Here is a 21,914-nt window from a genome sequence, read left to right on the forward strand (position 1 = left end):
GAAAGAAAGAAAGAAAGAAAGAAAGAAAGAAAGAAAAGAAAGAAAGAAAGAAAGAAAGAAAGAAAGAAAGAAAGAAAGAAAGAAAGAGAAAGAAAGAAAGAAAGAAAGAAAGAAAGAAAGAAAGAAAGAAAGAAAGAAAGAAGAAAAAGAAAGAAAGAAGAAAGAAAGAAAGAAAGAAAGAAAGAAAGAAAGAAAGAAAGAAAGAAGAAAAAGAAAGAAAGAAGAAAGAAAGAAAGAAAGAAAGAAAGAAAGAAAGAAAGAAAGAAAGAAAGAAAGAAAAACCCATGTAAAACTTTGCAAAGAGAGAGGCTCTAGAATTTGTACCAAAGAACCAAAGGTCAGGGTTAGCTGACCACAGAACTCCTAAAGAGGACAGAGTTGCGGAGGGGGCACGTCCCCCATTGGATCTGATGGTTTATTCTAAAATTACTTCCTGAATATAGGGCACTATCCTACATTCCTTCTTGAATGTAGGACGGGTAAATAAATGAATATGAAAAGACAGACCACCTAGAATTGAGCTAGCAGACGTGTGGACAAGGCACACAGCACGTCGACCTGCAGCCAGGCCCCTCGCGGCCACTGTGGGCACCCCGGCCGGTCCACGTGTGAGGTGGTCACCACGCCACCGGGCTCCTCAAACCCCCGAGCCCTGTCAGATTAAATCCCAAAGATGTGGAAAGCAGAAGAGGTGTGACCTCCTCAAAAATAAGGAGCATCTTTTCATGTGGTCGAGTGGGGAAGAATGTCTCCCACGCGGCGAGCAGCACCAGAGAGAAAGGACGACGGATGTGAAAGCAGCACAGCGTGAGCTTGACCGCATTTGGGTCATAAACCATCACCCACAAAAGGCACCACTTGGACGCGACGGAAGGACGAGCCATGGGCTCGGAGGAGACACCTGCGTATTCCAGTGGCGTCACTGTGTGTGTGTGTGTGTGTGTGTTTCCTGCGTGTAATACACACAGTACGTACATGCATGTGCATAGGATATAACCGCACGCCCGCACGTGCACAGAGTTGGTGAATTATTTAAAATAAAGGGGCAAACATGGCAGCAGACAAGTTATGGAAGCGGAAAGCAAAACGGCCAAAGGTCCCACCCTGGCGAGATGGCAGGCCATCCCTGTGCACCGGGGGCACCGGCGGGGACACGGACACGGGAGCTCCGTGCTGTGAGGCAGGACGGGCACCTCCCCGGAGAGCAATCATCTGGCGCCTTGTGGTGTGAGCTAGAAAGCCCAGAAGTGGAGTCCACCTGCTGCCCGACGTGCACAGGCGTCAGTGCACAGCGGGCCCCGCACGTGAGCCCCAGGAGACGTGCAGGATCGCACTGAAGCACCCGTGGTGACGGCAGCTGTGCCAGGAGGGGAACGGGCACATTTCTTCCCTGGAGAGAGGGCGTCCCCTCCCCCCGTGCGTGGCTCTGGCTGGTGGATATTAGTGCCCGGGACACAGGGGAGGCCTAGAAAGCCTGGCCACGTGGGAATGGGCTGCCTACCATGTGTGGGGAGGGAGCCCTGAGCCTCCGCCAGAGCCAGCTGCGCCTTCTGGAGAACACGAGGCCTCCAGGAGGAGATGTGAGGTGCCCCTGATGGCTGCCATCCACATGAGTGCAGCCATCCTAGGTCATGAGGTCACACGGTCGCTCAGACACTAGCCACCAGCCAGGTGCCTGCACACAGACGGCTTAGTGGCCACCGGCCAGACTGGCCCAGACACTGGTGAGTTTCATAAAATGGCTGTTGCGGGGATGCCTGGGTGGCTCAAAGGTTGAGCGTCTGCTTTGGGCTCAGGGCGTGATCCTAGAGACCTGAGATCGAGTCCCACATCAGGTTCCCTGCAGGGAGCCTGTTTCTCCCTCTGCCTGTGTCTCTGCCTCTCTCTCTGTGTCTCTCATGAATAAATAAAGAAAATCTTTTTAAAAAGACAATAAATAAAATAAAATAAAATAAAATAAAATAAAATAAAATAAAATAAAATAAAATAAAATAAAATAAAATGACTGTTGCTTAGCCTCCCTAAGTATTAGCGTGGTTTGCTTGCAGCAGGAGCTGACAGATAGGAAACCCTGACAATCTCCTCCAGGGCCAACGGCAGGAACAAATGCATCGTGTCCATTAGGGAAATGCCATCCAACTGCAACAGTGGATGAAACGTCACAGGGGAATCCAGCAAACATCAGTTAGATGCAAACAGCAAGCTACACAAGATGGCACACAGTCTGACACGGCTGGTGGGAGGCCTGCTATCTTGAGGCTGATGGCAGCGGTGTGAACCCTCCCAGCCTGGCGAGTCTTGGGCTGCCCCTCCCACCCCGAGGTCCCGAGGTCGGCGCAGGGAGGGGATGCGGTTGTCCAGCTGTCCTGGGCCTGTACCAGCCCCCACGGCACCCCCTTACCCCTTCTCCCCTCTGGCCCCCACACCAATCTGCAGCCCTTGGCTTTGTTTTTAGTTCCAGGAGGGCTGGGCTCACATGGCTCAGAGCAAGGCTGAGAACCGTCTATGGTTATGAACCTCAGTTTAATAGACGGGGCACAGTGCCCCAAGACAGTTCCCTACTAAAAATGGATGTGGTTGTAAAAGAACCTAAAGTTATAAAATAAGTAAGTCACAGGGATGAAACGTATAGCAGAGGGAATACGGTCGACAGTGTGGTAATAACCTTGTCTGGTGGCAGATGGCAACCACTCTGACCGTGGTGAGCATGGAATACTAAGAAAAGGGCATGAGTACTACAGACGTACGAGCGGCCAAATCTGGGCCTCCCACCACAGCACGTGCTGGCGAGGACACAGAGCCACAGGAGCTCCTGCTCACCACACTGGGGACGCGGAATCACCGGTGCAGACGCTCTGGGAGATGGTCTGTCAGTTTCTTACAAACTAAACATTTACCATCTGATCCGGCAATGAAGCTGCTTGGCATTTACCCAAAGGAGCTGAAAACTCGTCCACACAAAACCCTACACACAGATGTTAACAGCAGCTTTGTTCATAATTCCCCAAACTCAGAAGGAACCAAGATGTCCTTAGCTGGTGATGAAGGAATAAGCTGTGTCCATCTAGATGGTGGATTATTCAGCGTTAAACAGAAACAAACTATCAAGGCACAAAAGGGCCTGGAGGAGCCTCAGGTGCACGTCAGAGGAAGAAGCCAGTCAGCAAAGGCTGTGTGCTGTAGGAGTCCCTCTGCCGCACATTCTGGAAAAACAGAGCGACGATGGGTACAGGAAGGAGACCAGTGGGTGCCAGGGGCTGGGGTTGGGGAGGAGGACCCCGGGGGAGCACGAGGGTGTTTAGGGCAGCAAAGCTCCTCTGTGTGATACTACAGGGGTGGACACCTGTCATTCCGCAGTGGTCTAAGCCAACAGACACACAACACCGACAGGGACCTGGAACTGAGCTGTGAACTCTGGGTGACTGCGTACCCACAAGTTCATCGAGTTTAACAAAGGTACCCTCTGGTGCAGGATGGCGGTGATGGGGGAGGCCGTGCATGACAGCCGAGAACCTAGCCTAGAAAGGAACCTTCTGCACTGGGACCAGCAAACTCCCTTAGGGAACTAGGTCAGGACAGAGAGAAGAATGTCATCTGTCGTGGCTCCGGCCGTAGAGCAGCTGAGGCTGAGGCGATGGGCAGCGGGAGGGTCCCTGCACCCAGGGTGGGGGCGAGCAAGTGTTGAGAGGCCTCTGGGAGGCCCAAGGCATGGGGTCTCCTAGAAGAGGTTGCGAACAGATGGCCCTCGTGACGGGAGACCCTGCCGCCAGCATCTCACATTGGCCGAGTTCAAATCCTAAGGTGGCCACGTTTAAAACCCAAATAACTGAGTTGCTATGAACGGAAAGCACAGGTTTCTGCGATCACTGGAGCTCCAAGTTTCTTGTTGATTGGTCTGAGGCAGGGACCTGGCGTCCGAGTTTTTGAAAGTTCTCGGAGTCATCTGGGGACCTCAATCTTGTGGGGGATCTGGGGCAATGTCCCCCACCCGATGGGGGCTCAGAAACGTCCGGCCATTTCGGCCACCCAGCTTTTCCAGCACTTACAGACTCCTCAGGGCTCGGTCCTTGCACACGCCTCCTCTCCACAGGTGCCCAGGCGGATCTTCTGCAAGCATCCAGGTGCTAGGTGGATCCTTCTGGAAAAGAGCAAGGGTGAGAGAAACACAGCAGGTGGATGCCGGGGTTCCGAGCCGTGTGTGAGTCGGTACTTCAGGCTGTACCAGCTTCCTGTGGCAGCCGTAACACACACAGGGGCGGGGGGCGGGCTGGTGAGGGCAGAAAGTACCCCTCGCAGTCTGGAGGCCAGAGGTCTGAAATCAAGGTGTCAGCAGGGCCTCCTCCCTCCGGTCTCCAGGGAGAACGGCCTCCTTGCTTTTCCAGCTCCAGAGGCTGCTATCTTCAAGGCCACGTGCGTCCTGGAACCCCCCATCTCACCCCCTGCCCCCCTCCCCGTGTGTGTGTGTGTGGACACTCCTCTGCCTCCCTCCCAGAACGCAGCAGGTCGGGGGCCCCAGGTAACCCAGGTTAACTCCCCACCTCAATGTCCTGAATGTAACTTCATCCTCGACCCAAATCCTTCTTCTGCCTTACAAGGTCACATTCACAGGATCCAAGGTTAGGGCATGGATATTTTGGGGGGTCCTCATCAGCTCGATCACACCCATCAAGGGTGATTCAAACCCTACCCGTAGCCCTACAGAGAGCAGCGTGAGGGAGATGGGGCTGCAGGTGTAATTTTAGACAGACCCGTGGCTGTGTGCCCGCCCCCCACCGCCACCAGGCACCAGATGGAGGTGGGCAGTGGGGGGAGCCCTCCACACCAGCAGCTGGGGTCCCCCAGAGAGAGGGACGGGGGTAGCCTGGAGCCTGGGAAGGAGACTGACTTCCTGGGGAGGCTGGTCCTGCAGGATGTGGGATCCCAGGCAGGAACTGGCTGTTTCATCCGGGAAGGCTAGAGGCTCAGTATCTCCACGGTGTGTGTGTGACTCCCTCTGTCCTCACGGCTCCTTCATTCGGGGCCTGGGTTCTGAGACCTGGGTGTCCTTCCCTTTGTGGAGGAGTGAGGGGACGGGAGCTGTTCAGGGGCGTCCGGGGTGAGTGGCCCTTCTGTAAAGCCACCAGAGCTCACTTGACACCAGTCTGGCAATTTAAATAATTATTTATATGTTTGTTTGTTTGAGGCTGGAGGAGGGGCAGAGGGAGAGGGACAAGCAGACTCCATGCTGAATGTAGGACCTGATGCGGGGAATGATCTCATGAGCCTGAGATCATGACCTGAGCAGAAACCAAGAACCGGACACTCGACTGACTGAGCCCCCCAGGTACCCCTGTCTGACACTTCTGACAATCCCACTGGGCACTTGAGGGACCCGGGGCCATGATGGGATGTGTCCAAGGCCATTTGGCCTGGAAGGTGAGAGCTCCTGGTCATGGGCATCAACTCCTTGGAGTCTGGGTTTCCCCATCTGTAAAATGGGGTTGTCGCTGCTGCTTTGTGAGAGTGTGTGTTTAAAGTACACGCCCTCAGTAAATGGTGCTGTTGTTGTTATCTTTTTACTGGGGAAGGTCTTGATGGGGATGACCTACATGCACAGGGCAAAAATCTATCTCCCACGGCCTCCTTGCACGTGCTCCCTCCTCTGCCTGGCAGGCTCCTATTTAGCTGGCAGGACCCACTGTCAAAGACCCCTTCTGTGAAGCCTTCCCTGGCCACAAGGCCTCCCCCTCACTGGGCATTTATACCTCCCCAGGCAGCTCACATCACACTAGGTCGTTGCCAACTGTTTACCTGCTGGGACTCTCCCCACCCCCTGGCTCACTGTGAGCCCCTGTGAGCCCACATCCACCGTCTGTGCCATGATCAGTGCTGGGCTCAGAAGCTCAGCAGGTGTCTGTGGAGCGAATGAGCGCCTGAGGGCGGGTGTGTGAGACCTCAAGAACGAAGGTGGCTCCAGAGCAGGGAGTAGCCCTCCCTGAAGATGCAGACGCAGCCAGAAGTCCGGCCAGGGGCTGGGGGTGGGGAGGGTCCTAGCTTCCCTAGAATGTGGAGGGGCAGGTCTGTCCCTTGAGGTTGGGGAAGAGCTTAGAAGCCATGTGAAGGAACCATTTCTGCACTGAAACAAACGTTCTTTTTCTCAAAAACCCCTTAGGCTCCTCTTTCTGGGGTCATATTATTTGCCGTGAGTTATTGTTGTGTATCTTTTCCACTGAGGATGAGCCAAGTGAGTATTTGTTGGATTTTTGCTACAGAGAACTTAGCCAGGCTGCTTTTGTCAACTGCGTGCTGCACAGATGCACGTCTTCAAATCCCTGCTCTGAACCCCACTCACGTTCGGGGTGGGCGGTCCTGGCTCTTTGTTTCAGGACAAAGTATGTGCAGAGACCATGTGTGACCACAGCCCCTTTGCATGGCTAAGGGAAAAGAAGAGCAGAACTCAGACCCCTCTTGCCTGCCCTCCCAGGCTCCCAACACCCCCTCCCTGGGGTGACATTTCCATGGTAACCCTGGGGGTGGTCTGCAGGCTGGCGGAGGGGGCTCGCACTCCCTAGGATATGGTGACAGCGTCCAATGGGAATGCTTTGAGTCACGGATCCCCAGCTCCCCATCACCTGTGTCTGTTTTGACACTTCGCTTGCTCACTAATGGTTTATCTCTTCGGTTGTCGAGAGAGCCCTCGGCCTGCAGTGGGATGTGGGGTCAAGGAAATCACAGCAGGTGCTATTTGCCAGCAGGCTGAAAATCTAGCTTGGGACTCCAGGAGGCTGGGAAGTGCAGGAGGACAGGTAATGGGGTGAACAACATCCCCCCAAATCATACCCGCCTAGAGCCTCAGAATGTGACCTTATTAGAAATAGGATGCTTGCCAATGTTATTAGTACAGGTCTGGAGGTGAGATCCTCCTGGGTCATCTAGGGGGGCTCTAAATCCAGAGACTGGTCCCCAAAGAGACAGAAGAGGAGACACAGAGAGAAAGCAGAGGGGTTGGGACGGAGGACAGGTGGACACCTGCAGCCCCGAGAGTTGGCAGAGGCAGGGAAGGACCGCCCCTCAAGCCCAGCCCCCTGGGGCTCCAATGGCAGGGAGGCCCTTGAGGAAGACTCCCAGCTCCCAGACTGGGAGAGCACACGTTCCTATAGTCGTGAGCACCCAGTTTGTGGGAATCTGCTCGGGGCAGCCCCAGGAGAGCCATCCAGGACAATGGCTGTGTCCACGCCATGGGGACCCTCAGGCCAGGGAGCCCCTCGCCAGCTTCAGTAGAGGAGGCGGCGGTGAGCAGGGGCCCATCCTGCAGCAGGAATGACGCAGGCTGGTCCGGCCCCACCTGGGCAGTCCTCCTGGGAGGTCCTCCTGGGTTTGCTTCCCGCGCCTCCTGCTCATCGGCCTGGGGCGTGGGCGTCGAGGAGGCCGCAGGAACCACTGTGTACGTTGGCATATTGCCATCGCCCTTTCAGAGGAGCTTAAGGCCTTACATGTTGGAGCATGGCAGCCTCACCACGGTCCCCCCCTGCTTCCTGACCTCCTGGGTGACACGGCGGTCATCTGGCCACACAGCGAGGGTGCGTGCCCCGGGCTGCAGCACACCCTACTTCCCTGGAGAGACACTTGTAAAAGGTGCCTCCCACATCCCTGTGTCTCACCCGCTCCTGCTTGTCAACCAGGGGCTCTCGGGCCCTGACTTCACAGCAGCCATGGCGGGGCGGGAGGCTCTTCCCTGCTCCCAGCCTCAGTTTACCAGTCAAGCAAGTCGGAAGGGAAACGACCACACCCCGGGTGCGGAGGAGGCCAAGAGTCTGAAGTTGAAGTGCATCCGGAACTCAGAGGTGCGCACGTGTTTGGTGCCTGCCCCCCAAACTCTGACACCCTCTGGCTCAAAGCTCAGCCATCCCGTCATCGTATGCCGTGTGTGGACTCACGAGAGCATGGCTGCAGTGAAGACATCACCCTGAGACGAGTCACACCCTCCTCGCTGCCCCAAAGGCCGCAGCCACGGACCCATGCTCATCTCCATGATGCTGTCACCCCCCAGAAGGTTGTGTAAGTGGCATCATATGGGACGTGATTCCGCCACATGTCCCTGGGATCCAGGCTGCTGTGCTTTACCAAGAGTTTCTCCCTCTTTGTTGCAAGTGGTCTCCACACTTCGGATGGGATGGCCCTGGGGACTCGGGGGTGGCTCTGACCTCTCACCTCACGCACTTGGCTGCTCCCAGTCAGGGCTATTATGGAAAAAGCTGCTATGAATGATTAACATATAGATTGCTGTGGGGACGCGGTCTTCGCTGCTCTGGGATGAATGCCCAGGACCTCCACAGGTGCATCATATGCTTATGTTTGGTTCAGTTTTTTACAGAAAGTGCCAGATCACGTCCTGGAGTGGCCGCACTGTTGTGTGTGTCCTGACAGCATCGTCACTGACACAGGCACGCACCCAGGACACCCATGATGGCTGGCCTTGCCGGCAGGGTCCAATATGATCATTCTTCCTTCTGTGCCCATTCTTGTATCTTCCCAACTTCACGGAATTTTATAATACATACTTTGGGATCAGAGAATCAGTTCCATAAAGATTATTTGATAAAGTGAGAAAATTCTCATGAAACCATGTTTTTATTTTTTTTTTAAGATTCTATTTTTTTTATTCATGAGAGACACACAGAGAGAGAGAGAGAGAGGCAGAGACACAGGCAGAGGGAGAAGCAGGCTCCATGCAGGGAACCCAATGCAGGACTTGATCCCTGGACCCCGGGATTATGACCTGAGCTGAAAGCAGATGCTTGACCACTGAGCCCCCCAGATGCCCCACCATGTTCTTATTTTTAAGATTGTTTTAAAAGATTATTTATTTAGAGAGAGAATGTGTGCTCATGAGCAGGGGCAGGAGCAGAGGGAAGGGGAGACAGAGAGAGAATCTCAAGCAGACGCCCTGCTGAGCACAGAGCCAGACTCAGGGCCCAATCCCACGACCCTGACCTGAGCTGATATCAGGAGTCGGACACTTAAATGATTAAGTGATGGAGGTGCCCCAAAATCATTTTTTAAAGTGAAGATGCTGTAAGGTGTAGCAGTACCGTGAACACACCCACACTCTGGCACACTCACATGCATGCACATGCACCCACGCACTCCAGGACTCACAACCAGAGGACAATAACCCCATCATCCACAGGACTCCCCTGACTGCTGGGGTCGGGGTCAGGATTGGTCAGTTCCCCGGGTCACTGTAACAAATCACCGCAAACAGGGTGGCTGAAAACAGAGAAACTCATTCTCTCAGACTGGAGGCTGGAATCCAAACCGAGGTGGGGGTGGGGGTCCCTCCGGGGGCACCAGGGGAGGCTCCTTCCGGCCTCTCCCAGCTCCTAGGCATCCCTCCATCTGACCTCTGTGGTCATGCGGCCTCTGCCTCCTTCTCTGTGTGTCTTTTATAAGGACACTTGTCGTCGGGTTTAGGGCCCACCCAGGTAATCCAGGATGAGGGCACGTTGAGATCTTTAACTTAATCACACCTGCAAAGAAACATTTTCAAAATAAGTTCACCTCCACAAGTTCTGGTGGTCAGGAGGTGCACAAACCAATTAACCTACCTTGAGGGGATGACTTTAAAGAAATTTCTGTGTACTCTTTGCGACTTTCTGAATTATCCACAATGAGAATGTATAGCTTTTATAATTAGATGCAATCAACAATAATAATAGTGGGTTGCCTAAAAATAATAGTTATTTCTCCCACCTTGAAAGAGAGCCAGAAACAGGACAAGAGAGACGGTTGACAAGCAGGTTGACAGAGTGGGCTGGAGCCTCTCTAGTTGTGGGGAGGTGCCTGACCCTCCTCCCCCAACCCCCGTCCTGGCCCTGAGAGCCGGGGGCTGGGCTGGAGTCATGGTGTCATCATCACACAGGCATGTCCCCAGGGTGGGGGATGGGCCTGGGGGTCCTGTGGCCCAAAGAAGATGGGCACTGGGACGGGGTGGTGGGGCTTCTGGGGAGCAGCCGACAGGAGGCTGTGCTGCTGTTCACTGGACCCTGGGTGGGCAGCACGGCACAGACCCCTTGCCGGTCACTCTGGGCCTCACTGGTAAGATTGGCACTGTCACCTCCACTTTACAGGTGAGGAAATGGCATCTCAGGTGGATCATTTGCTCAAGGCTCACAGCTGGTGCATGATGGAGTGTGGCTCCGACGGGGCATGTGGTCTCCAGGACACCTTCCAACACTTGGAGACACTTGGCTGAATGTGGACTGGAAATGACATCTCTTTGGTGTCCTGGCTGTATGCAGTGGTGCTCACTCAGTGTTCCTGGACCCCGTCTCCCTGAGGGCAGAGCTCATGTCTACCTGCTTCTGTGTGACCAGCATTCAGTCCCAAGGACGTGGGACCCCTTGGGGCTTTGACTGAAAAGCTGGGACTGGGGGCAGGCCCCCAGAGGCCGGGTGGGGTGGTGGCGACCCTCTGAGTCCAGGAATCTGTGCTCCATGGTGCTGCTCCTCTGCTCTGTGATTCGGGCTTGTGTCACACTTGCCCTAGGCCTCAGTTTTCCCATCTATACGATAGAGGTGATGCTTCTCAGGCCCCGCAAGCTCTGCGACAGTGGTCTGTGGAGACAAATGGGAAAGTAAGTTTCCTTCCCCGAGGCTGGTTGGTGGCCCTGGCCTCCCGCCTTCCAGGAAGCAGGTCACTGCTGACCTCTGAGCATCCCAGGCCCCCGCCTGTGCCCAGCTGGAGGTGGCCAGTCCCCCTTCCGTCCTCTGGAAAGAATCCCAGGACCCCAACTCTGGGAAGAACTCTCAGCCTGGCCCTGGGAATGGCCCTGGGGACCAGGACTGTCTGCTGGAAAGACAGTGCCTGCAGTGTAGACACTGACACACACCCAGACAGTGCAACATTCGCACAATGCACACATACATGCACACAGGCATGCATGCACACTTATGCCTGGACTGCACATTCACATACACGTGCACACAGGTACTCACACCTGCATTGCACATGCATTATGTATGTACACACGAGTGCACACAGGTATGCATGCACACTCACATCTGTGTTGTACATGCATACACATGTGCACACGAGTATACACAGGTACACACACACTCATGCCTGCATTGCACATGCATACATACATGCACACAAATGCACACACACACATTGCTCTCAAGTAACTATTAACAGTTCTACCCTTCATACGTGTCTATGCAGAGAAAGGCAATCCTTAAAGGAAGAATCACCCAGAGACCCACCCGTGAAGTGCACATTTTGGAGAATTTCCTTCCAGACCTCGAGAGAAGAGACAGGCAGACATACATCCTTTCTAATTCTTTTTTTTAAAGATTTTATTTATTTATTCATGAGAAACATAAAGAGACAGAGACACAGGCAGAGGGAGAAGCAGGCTCCCTATGGGGAAGCCCAATGTGGGACTTGATCCTGGACCCCGGGATCATGCCCTGAGCCAAAGACAGATGCTCAACCACTGCACCACCCAGGAGTCCCATATCCTTTCTAATTCTTACAACAATGGCATCATACGGCCCTTCTGGGTGGTCACCTCTCTCCATTCTAGGAGGCACGTGGTCCCCTTTCATGTAGACCTGGGAGGAGCCCCGAGGGACGCTGCTTCCTCAGACAGCCCACCGGGCGGCAGCATGAAAGGCATCCTGATTGTTCCACATCCTGAAAGCACCATGGGAAATGTCCACGGCTTGACTCTTTCCTTGGGATTAGCACCTGGGAGCTGCGGGGCCAGTGGTGAGCAGCCTTTCTTTGCAGGAGAATCTGTCCCTGTCTGTCTGTGCAGCTCTCCCCACCCCCACCCTGAAAGGCGCCCAGCACAAGGGCACACCCCAAGCATGCTGCGTCCAGGGGTGTATGGGCAGGGATCTTTCCCTGAAGGCTCACTTGGTTTGGTTCAAGAGGCCACACGGCTCTCCTTGCACAATACCCCCTGCATATGGCTTTCCTTACACAGTGTCTGCCCCTAAACCACCATCGCCTTGTTTGAAGCATGTGTCTATACCCAGGTGTCAAGGGCTGTGCTGGGGAGCAGCCCCCTGAGGGCCACATTCATGGAAACGTCGGCTTAAAACACCATCCTTCCAGTGGACTCTGTGGCCGCAGATGAACACAGAACACGGCTCTGGGCACCTGGCAAAGTTGAGACCCTCCTGGGGGCACCCCTTCCAGGAACAGGTGCGCATGCCCAAGAGCAAGCACCAGAGGGAGGGCCAGGGAGGCTGGTATCGGGCCCTACCCTGCGCACTAACCAAGAAGGGACATTTCCCTGCCTGGGCTCCCCAAGGTGGAGCTGTGGGTGGAGGGCGGGACGTTGCACTGTGCCTGTAGGAACAGTGTCCAGTACAAGGAAGTTGTCCCACATGGAAGGAACAGTGTGGGGAGGGCCCCGAGGTGGGACCTGGCCTCCCAAAACCTTTGGGGGAGGGGGACGCCACAGAAATGGGGTGACAGAGGCTGACCGTGGTCACAGCCTGGGACCACTTAGTCCTGCACTCTGAGCTGTGAGTCCTTAAAATCATGGCAAAATGCATATGACATAAAATTTACCCTTGAACCATTTTCAGGTGTGTGGTTCTGTGGCGTTTACAGTGCCACCGTGCCGCCATCACCAACAGCAACCCCAGAGCTGTTTCATTGTCCCAAACTACCGCTCTGTGCCCATGAGACACTAACTCCCCACCCCCGCCTCCCACCCGCTGACCCCACGAATCTGACCCCCCGAGGAAGCCCGTGCAGGTGGAGCCATGCAGTAGCCATCCTTCCGTGCCCAGCTTGCTTCGCTCAGCAGAACGTCCCCCAGGTTCATCCGCGTGGTGGCCCGTGTCAGAACGTCCTTCCTGTTTCAGGCTGCATGATGTCCCAGTGTGCGGATGGGCCACGCTGCATTCCGTCGTCCCTTGGGTTGCTTCCACGTTTTGGCTGCCGTGAGCATTTCCGTCTGAGGCTCTGCTTTCACTTCTTCGGGATGTTTACCCCAGAAGTGGAATTGCCGAAATGTACGGCAATCCTGTCCAAGGTTGTGAGGACGCGCCACACCGTCTCCCAGCAGCGGCAGCACCGTTGTGCGCTCCCAGCTCCCGCCCGCAGCGCGGGGTTCCGACCCCTCACGTCCTCACCGAGGCTTGTTCTCTGTTATTTATCTATTATAAATAGCAGCCATCCAAAGGGCCCAGGTGACATCTCATCATGGTTTCAATTTGCGCTTCCCGGAGGATGAGGGATATGGAACATCGCTTCACGTGTCGTTGGCCATCTGTCTGTCTTCCTCGGAGACATTTCCACTCCGGTCCTCTGCTCACTTTAAAATTGTTTCTGGTTGTTGTTGAACTGTCAAGCTTTCCGTGCACTCTGGACATTGGCGCCTTGACAGACATACTCCGGGCAGGTGCTTCCTCGCGAGCTACGGTCGCCTCTCCGCTCAGCTGACTGTGCCTTGCACACGAGTTTTCATTTTGATGCAGGCCTGTGTCCTTGATGCCGTGTCTGACAAATCGTCACCAAATCTAACATCATGGAGCGTTTCCCTAATTGTTCTTCCAAAAGTGTTAGAGTCTTATCTTTAGACCTTTGATCCATTTTGAGCTAATGTTTGGGTATGGTGTGAGGTCTAGGCCCAACTCATTTCCTCGCATGAGGATGTAAGGACTTTTTTAAAAGGAAATTTAAAATATATATGCTGACTACAGAAGTCGTCGGTAAATATTTCTTGTACAGAAAACTGCTTAAAAAAAAAAAAGAACATTAAAATCACAAATCATCTCCCGAGAAGTGGAAACTTCAAACGTTACTTTTCAGAAACCATGTGCCTATGTGCAACACTGGATGCATAGCACGTGTGTCATTTCCAAATCTTCATCTTTCCCTGCGGTGTCTGGTGTGGGCTTCCATGCACCTCCTCAGCTCTGTGCCCTCCAGGCCCGTTCCTGCTCCCCAAGAGCCCACAGCGACTCCTGCACACCTCCCTCCACTCACCCGACTCCCTCCCTGCATCTTAACATAACCTGGAGGTTCAGGCTCAAGTGTGCAATTGGTTTACTCTTCTCCTAATTCTGCACCCGTCCCCCCTGCTGCCGCTCCTTTTTAGAGGAAAACTGCAGGAAAGTTTCTTCTCTCCACCCCTACACATTCCGTGGGCATCCTGTGGTCTCCGCCTACACTGCCTCACTGGGCAAGCTCCTCCAGTCCCATGGACTCCAACAGCACCTCTGCACCCAGGATTCCTGGTGGCACGCCTGCCCCAACATACCCTCCACCCTAGATCCACCTGCCACCTGCCTGACTCGGCCCCTCCACCTGGATGGCAACAGACTTCTGCATCCAGACGCCTGAGCTTCGCACCGAGCCCCACGGAGCCCCACCGAGCCCCTCCTGCAGGGATGTTCCTCTCTCTCTCAGGAACGGCTCCTCGAGGCTTCCAGCGCTCGGGCACAGAATCTCATGGTCAGCCTGGGCTCCCCACATTCTCCATCACCCATGGCTTCAGAGCAGATCCAGAGCCCACCACCTCGAGGCCACTTGCACCTGCCTGAGCCCTGTGTCACTGTGACCACTCTTAACTGGCCTCCTGGCCTCTGCCTCAACCTCCTCCATAGAAGCCGGATGGTGTCAGTCCCCTGCTCAGACCCCTCGGAGACTCTCAACTCCCTCACAGCCCTGAGACCCCTGTGACCCCACCACCTCCCTTCATTCATCTCATTCCAATAGCTCTCCCCTCACTTGCTGGGTTCTAGAGCACCCCAGACAGTGCTCTGCCTCAGGGTCTTTGCACATGCTCTTCCCACTGTCTGGAGCCCTCCTGTCCACACCCACAGGGCCCCTCTCTCCCTCACCTCCCTCGGGTCAGTGCTGAATGTCCCCTCCCGGTGAAGCCTTCCTGGCTGTCTCAACATCAGAGCAATTGCGGCACTGCCCCCCACCCCCCAACCCCACCCCACCCCACCCCACCCCGCCCAGCTGGCTCATGTCCCCCAGCCCTGTCATACCGCCAGACACCTGTTATGCTCACCCATTTATTCCTTGCCCCACAGAGCAGGGACTTGGCTCTGTCCACCCACCCAAGGCCCACCACCGCCCACTGCAGCTCTGTGATGTTTATTCTTTGCTGAATGAATGAATTATAGATCTTTGCCCTTAGGAATAATGTTGACACTTGTTATTATTCTGTAAGCAATGCCTAATTACTTTGCCCGACTCCGTGATTCACCACCTTCGAACCTGCTGCCTGGCCTTCACGCCACAACCCCCCGATTGTTAAACAGATGATGTGAATCACCTCTGAGGCAACAGGAGTTCATCTCTACGTGGCCTTTCTAGGGGGGAGGAGACAGGGGAACATTTCCTGACCTCTCAAAGATTTAGAAACACCTGCGTGCTTCCTTCACACACTAAGAGACACTTGCTTGGGATGAAATTCTTGGGGGAGGCGATGCTTTTCCTTCAAAATTCCACAGTCGATGGGACACCTGGGTGGCTCAGATGGTTAAGCGCCCGACTCTTGATTTCAGCTCAGCTCACAATCTCAGGGTCACGAGATAGAGCCCTGCATCAGGCACCACGCTGGCCGTGGAGTCTGCTTGAAATTCCCTCCCTTTGCCCCTCCCCACCCCTCTCTCTCTACTAAAAAATTTAAAAATTAACAAAATTCCACACATTGTCCCATTGCCTCCTGAGATTCAGAACCTCAGAGCCCCATATGTGGAGCCCCGGTCCAACCTCACAGAGCAGAGAATTATTTACCAACCAGCACAGGCCACGCTCGTGGCTGCTGGGCATCCACGCACACTCAAGCCTCTATATGACAACAAAGCCACTGTCTTCCCCCTGATGAGATGACACAAAGGGGAAAACGTGGAAACCATCAACAGAACGAAAGGCAGCCTACAGCGTGGGAGAAGAGATTTGCCAGCCGTTTACCTGATAGGACATTTATACCCAAAATATAAAAGGAACTCATACAACTCCCAAAAAATACAAACAAGTGACCGGCACACTGGCACATGAAAAGATGCTCGACATCATTATTCCCCAGGAAGTGCAAGTCAGAACCATGGTGAGCTCTTATGTCACAACTGTCAGAAGGGCTGGCATCAAAGACGAGACGCAACAGGTGCCTCCTGCACGGCTGGTGGGAGCACAAACCCCTGCAGCCCCCACCGAGCACAGGATGCGGGCTCCTCCGAGAGCTAAAAATAGAGCTACCCTGTGTTCCCTCTTCCGGGTATAGATCCAAGGGGAAGGCAGACAGGATACGGAGGAGTCGTCTGCTCCCCCACATTCACGGTGGCACCAGTCACAGCAGCCAACGCACAGAAACGGCCCAGGTGTCCATGGAGGGCTGAGTGGCTGACGACACGTGCGTGCAGAGGAAGGAGTGTCATTCAGCCACGAGAAAGAACAAAATCCTGCCGCTTGCAACACCACGAAGGGGCCTGGATGGAGTCACGGTGCATAAAGATTCCTCACCCACGCGTGGAATCTAAAAACCCGGAGCTCATGGAAAGAGAGTCCAGAGCAGAGGCTGCCCAGGCTGGAAGGGGTGTGTGGGGAGATGCCGGTCCAAGAGCGGGAACCTTGGTGCAGAGCTGGATGCACCCTGGGGCCCCAAAGCACAGCATGGTGCCTGAGATGACCACAGGGTCCTACACTTGCAGGTGGCAGAGAGCGAATCTGAGTGTCCTCGCCACACACACACACACACACACAGGAAAGGAGCAGCAACTGTGTCACGAGGGAGGCGGACTCCCCCTCGCTCCTTCTGCTCACCCTCATCTCTGCGACAGCCACTCATTCCTCCAGGAGTGAGGCGACCATACAGACCCGCCACCCTGGGCTTCGGTCTCACTTTGTCCTGCGGCCTCAGGGGAGACAGGGAGACAGGGCATAAGCTCTCAGGCCTCCAGACACTTCCTTCCAGTGAGCGTCAGCAAAATAAGCCTTCAGGTTCACAGTGGGGCCAGTTCTCGGTTCCGGCTGCAGCGGAAAAACACAGGAGAAGATGGACACGTCCCTTCCATCTTCTGGGGGCAGAGACAGGGTGGGGGGTAGCCTTGCACAGGCCCACTGGCAGGGGTGCAGAAGGGGACATGCCTCCAGGGTGAGGTCACCGAGCTGGCTGTAGCCCAGGGCAGCGGCGGGAACCCTGCGTCTGCCCAAAGCCAGGGCTGGGCCGGGGGTGACACTGCCAGGCCTCCCTGGGGCAGGGAACCGCGGCGGCTAGTGGCTGAACCTTCCTGCCCGCGGCGCAGGATAATTACAGGGTCCCGGCCGCATGCAGGGGCGGGGGTGGGGGAGCATGCCGCGGGCCCCTTGGTGCCTGTGCTGCATGTGTGATTTGTCTGGAGGGGTTTCCGTGGAACACAGCCACACGGGAGCAGTGAAGGCTTAAGGGGCCTCTTACCGGCCACCCCAAGGGCCGCAGAGGCTCTGTGTCCACTGTGGACACGATCCTATCCTGGCTCTGGCCTTGCCGTCCCCTACCTGCAGCCAGTGCCGACCTCATGGACGCACAGCTTGCTCGCCAACCCCACAGTGGCCCCATTGCACTTAGAATCAAATCAGAGCTCCCACCAGGGCCTGGCATCCTTGATCTGAGCCCCCCGTCTACACTCCAGCCACAGAGTCACCTCCGGCTGTTCCCTCCTGGCCCATCCATCTGCCCCTTGCAGGGGTGGGACACTGGAACTACACCAAGTGCTGGTGGGTGGGGCAGTCCTCTGCCTGGGCCTGGGAAGGGAATCCCACTCTGGACCTGTATCCTGTCCGGGGCAGCACCTCCGTCTGCCTCTGTAAGCCTTGAATGCAGAGCCGATAATGAGTGGGCCTCCTCCATGGTGGCCGCAGTCGCAGAAAGGCTGGACTCTTCCTGGATCCCTACGTCCTTCCTGGGCTGGCTTCCAGTCTGACCTCAGGCTCTCAGAAGGGGCTCAGTGCGCCTCACCCTGTCTTGGTCTGGTTCCCCTCAAGCAGACCGAGTCTGACTCTGGTCATTGTGCCATGGATCTGTAGGCAGGGTGTTCTTGGGACCTGCCCAGAGAGGAATTTAGAGGTAAAGGGACAACGTGTCTGCAACTCACCCTTGACGGTCCAGAAGAAAATGTGTGTGATGGAGAGAGGCAGAAGCTTTTGGGGAATCAGGAGCAGGTGTATGGTATTCTTTGAGTTATTCTTGCAACTTTTCTTGAAGTCTATAATAATATCAAAATAAGAATCCCATAAACATGGAAGAAGGTGGCATTGCTGGGGAGAAATGCAGTGGGAGGAGGGCCTTGGCTCGGAGCTGGGGACCCTCGCTTTGTGGTTGGGTTGGGGGGAAGCGGCAGTGCAGGTGCACAGCAGGGCCAGGGTGTGGAGCGATCCAAGGACAGTGCCAAGCTGTGCAAAGCTGGTAGGAAGTCAGATGTAGAGAATGTTTGCAGGGGGGTGTCAGGCAGGATTGGTGTCTAAAAGGAAAATTCTAGGGATGCCTGGGTGGCTCAGTGGTTGAGCATCTGCCTTTAGCTCAGGGCATGGTCTCAGAGTCCTGGGATCAAGTCCCGCCTTGGGCTCCCTGCATGGAGCCTGCTTCTCCCTCTGCCTGTGTCTCTGCCTCTGTGTGTCTTTCATGAATAAATAAATAAAATATTTTTTAAAAATGAAAGGAAAGTTCTAGCACAGCAAGGAAAGCTGGAGGTATAATGAGGTCACCTTTGGCGTGAGTCCCTGTGTCGTGAATGAGAAGGCGACAGGGTCGTCTCCTGAGAGAGCAGAGTCCAGGGGATGAGCACACTGGGGTGATGCAGCAGGGCGACCATCCCGGGGTAGTCCTCAGCCCACAGCCATGGGGTGAGACAGCAAGGGGTTGGGTTTACCAAATGACCATGACAGAGGCAGACAGACAGACAAAGAAATGGGAGAAGAGGAGCTTAATTGCAAAGACTTCTTGATCGCTAGGATCTGAGCTGCCTGCAGAAGGGTGGGCAGAGTGGGTGAGGACTGCCACCCAGAAAGTCGAGTCAGTATCAGGACTGGGGCAGAGGGATGTGTGAGCAGGCTGGTGGAGGGTTGGAGCACAAACCCGCCTGGGGGAAGGGTAGGTCGCCGAGACCATTCATTCAAGGGGAAGAGGACAGGCCCTTTGGCAGGTGGTGCTGGGACAACGGGACATCCCAGTGCAGGTGAGTACAGCCAGATCCCTCCCTCACGCCACACACAGAAATCCCCCAGAAGGGGCCGCAGATCCCAAGGGAGGCACTGAAGTCATAAAGCTCCTAGAGGAAAACACCCACCCCGCCCGACAACCAGGCGTCAGCCATGCCCAGGCCTCCCACCGGCCTCTCGCCTGCAGCCCGACGCTCCCAGTTCCAGGTGGCCGGCGAGGCCAGGCTCTGGGCTCCAGGCACACACAGTGCTGGGGAGGGGCCGCCCGGGGAGGGGGAACCACACAGCCTCCAGGTGGGACAAACCAGAGTTTCATCCCTAGCCCTGGGCCTTGGGGGAGCTGCTCCCTGCTCTGAGCCTCAGGTCCTCCTGTAAAGTGGAGACCTTGTGTAGGCACTCGGCTGAGTGCTCCCCATCTATGTTTACTGTTGGGTAAACATACTCTGAGTGGGCACAGCTTCTGCACGACAATCTCAGTTGCAGGTAACCACAGGAAACCCAACTCTGCTGATTTCAATGTCATAGGACTTTATTGGCTCAGTTGACTGAGAACAGAGTGCAGCTTCAGGCATGGCATGATCCAGGCTCCCGACCTGCTTGTCTTCTCTCTTTCTCTCAGTTCCACTTCTCATGAGTTTTCATTCCAAGGCAGACATTCCCCTCGAGGTCATCAGATGCCACTGGTCTGATTCTCCCAACCAAGGAAAGAAAAAGACCAGAATCAAGGAAAGTAGGCTCCTCCCCACAGCTCCATCAACCAGCTCCTTGAGAGGAATTGACTCTCAATGGTAAGAGGGCCCACCCCTGAATCAATCACTGTGGAATGGGGTGGGACATGCCAATGGGTTGGGCCAATCGGGGCTTACCCTCAAATGGGACTGAGTTTCAGGAAACTCAGAAACTTGGTGCCTGTCCATTGGAAAAATGGGGAGTTCTAGAAAGACACCAGATCTGCATCCAGAGCCTGACACCAGGGCAGGGTGGGCACTGGGGGGTCTGCCCATGGTCAAGGCTGAGAAGCCAGGTTGCTGTGAGGAGCCCAGCCAGCAAGGGCACCATGGGGTGTGGGGTGCTCTGAACAGAGGAGAGGTTGGCGCAACAACGCAGGCAGGGCTGCCCTGGCAGGTGTGTGAGAGGGGTCCCATCCCTGGACGTGAGCAAGCCCACTGGGACGACACTTGGTCGGCCTCCAGTGCTGGCTCTCTGAGACAACATGACCCCAGCCCCCAACTGGACACCTTCCATAGTCCAGCCCACGCCACCCCCCAAAGCAGGGCCCACTGTGTGACCTTGGGCGAGTCACTTAACTTTTCTGAACCTCTTCCCTGTGACATGGGAATGGTAGGAGACCCTCCACAGGGACATATGGGAACATGGTAGATGCCCAGAAATGGTTGGTCCTAGGACCACTGGGGTGGAGGTGTCCTGGAGGGTGCCTATGTCCCGCCCCAGGGTGAAAGTTTTGAGGGGTGCCCCACATGGGCATCAGCACCCTCCTTGCCCTCGGATCTGAGGCACAGCAGGCCCTGGGACCCTGAGGACAAAGCCCAGGGGACAGGAAGAGCAGCTTGGCCCAGGGACAAGGGGAAGGGGACTCCAGACCCCTGTCCATCCTTCCTGACAAGGTGGCCCAGGCCTTGGGGAGCCAGAGTGACCGTTTCAGAGCAGGGCCCGGCCTCCCCAGCTCCTACGAGGACGGGAAGGGCCTCAGGGGCTGGAGGGCTGGCAGCTCCTCTGAGGGCGGCGGAGGCCAGCAGCCTCCAGGACAGCTGCACGGGCCGCCAGCTGAGTGGGTGGGGCTGGCCGTCCTGAGAAGGAGCAGACAGGACGCACCCTCCCAGGAGAGGGGTCACGTCCAGCTCCTCCGTCGGGCCGGTCCGGGGCGGGGCAGTTTCCAAGAAGAGCCCAGGCTGCAGGCGGTCAAAGCTGAGGCCTGTTGTCTTAGGAGGAGACCAAGCCCTGCTGTCTGGGCAGGCTGAGCTCACCATCATTTCAGTGGGCCAGACCCCTCCCCTGCCCGTCTTGCTCAGCTCTCGTGACTGAGCCTCTGCGTCAGCTAGTCCCAAACCAGCTTTTGCACAGAGGCCCAAGCCCCACTGCCTGGGTTCTAATCCTGATTCTGTGGCTCGTTGCTGTGTGACCTTGGGCAAGTCACGGAACCTCTCTGTGCCCAGCTCTCTTAAAGGGTGAAATGAGCATATCAGTAGTAGCAGCTCCGTTGGAGATTTGGGTGAGGGTTTGGGTGAGGCTGCTACATGGAACTCGGTCAAGGGGCCCTGTCCGTGAGCCCGGCTGTCTTAGCAAACCACCTGCCCTTCCTGGGCCTCGGTTCTCCTTCTGTAAAATGAGTATGAGCAGAAGTGTAGTGCTGAGAAGTGCATGGATTTTGGGGTCAGACCCACCTGGTTTCTAGACCCAAGTCCATCATCCAGGGGCTTAGTGGCCTTGGGAAAGCCACTTGAACTCTCTGAGCTGAGTTTTCTGCACCTAAGTAACAGGTATAACTGGCACCCCCTGTGGCACTGTTCCCAGAATTTAAGGAAACGCCTGAGAGAGAGCAGAGCCGGGGGCAGCCGACCAGCCTGACAGCAGTGGGGTCCCTCCCCCTCTCCAGGCCTCGCCCCACCCTTGCCGGGGCATTGCCCCCCATGCCCTCGGGGTTACCAGACACCCACTCACCCGCACCCCGTGCCCCATGTTTCTTTTTTTTAAATAATAAATTTATTTTTTATTGGTGTTCAATTTGCCAACATACAGAATAA

General features: G+C 55.5%; 2 long non-coding RNA genes across 2 annotated transcripts; one reads left to right on the top strand and one right to left on the bottom strand.

Moving 5' to 3' along the window:
• Positions 1-8,807: 8,807 nt before the first annotated feature.
• On the bottom strand, positions 8,808-19,191 carry LOC140610340 (uncharacterized). Its single transcript, XR_012012036.1, has 4 exons — positions 18,700-19,191; positions 18,090-18,200; positions 16,780-16,986; positions 8,808-10,595 (listed from the first exon to the last, which is right to left on the bottom strand). It is a non-coding gene; the product is annotated as an uncharacterized lncRNA (long non-coding RNA).
• Positions 19,192-19,327: 136 nt separating this feature from the next.
• LOC140610345 (uncharacterized) lies at positions 19,328-21,867 on the top strand. The gene is made up of 3 exons (XR_012012039.1): positions 19,328-19,635; positions 19,772-19,940; positions 21,685-21,867. It is a non-coding gene; the product is annotated as an uncharacterized lncRNA (long non-coding RNA).
• The last annotated feature ends 47 nt before the right edge of the window (positions 21,868-21,914 follow it).

Source organism: Canis lupus, chromosome 2 (assembly GCF_048164855.1).
Source record: "Canis lupus baileyi chromosome 2, mCanLup2.hap1, whole genome shotgun sequence".
NCBI lineage: Eukaryota > Metazoa > Chordata > Mammalia > Carnivora > Canidae > Canis > Canis lupus.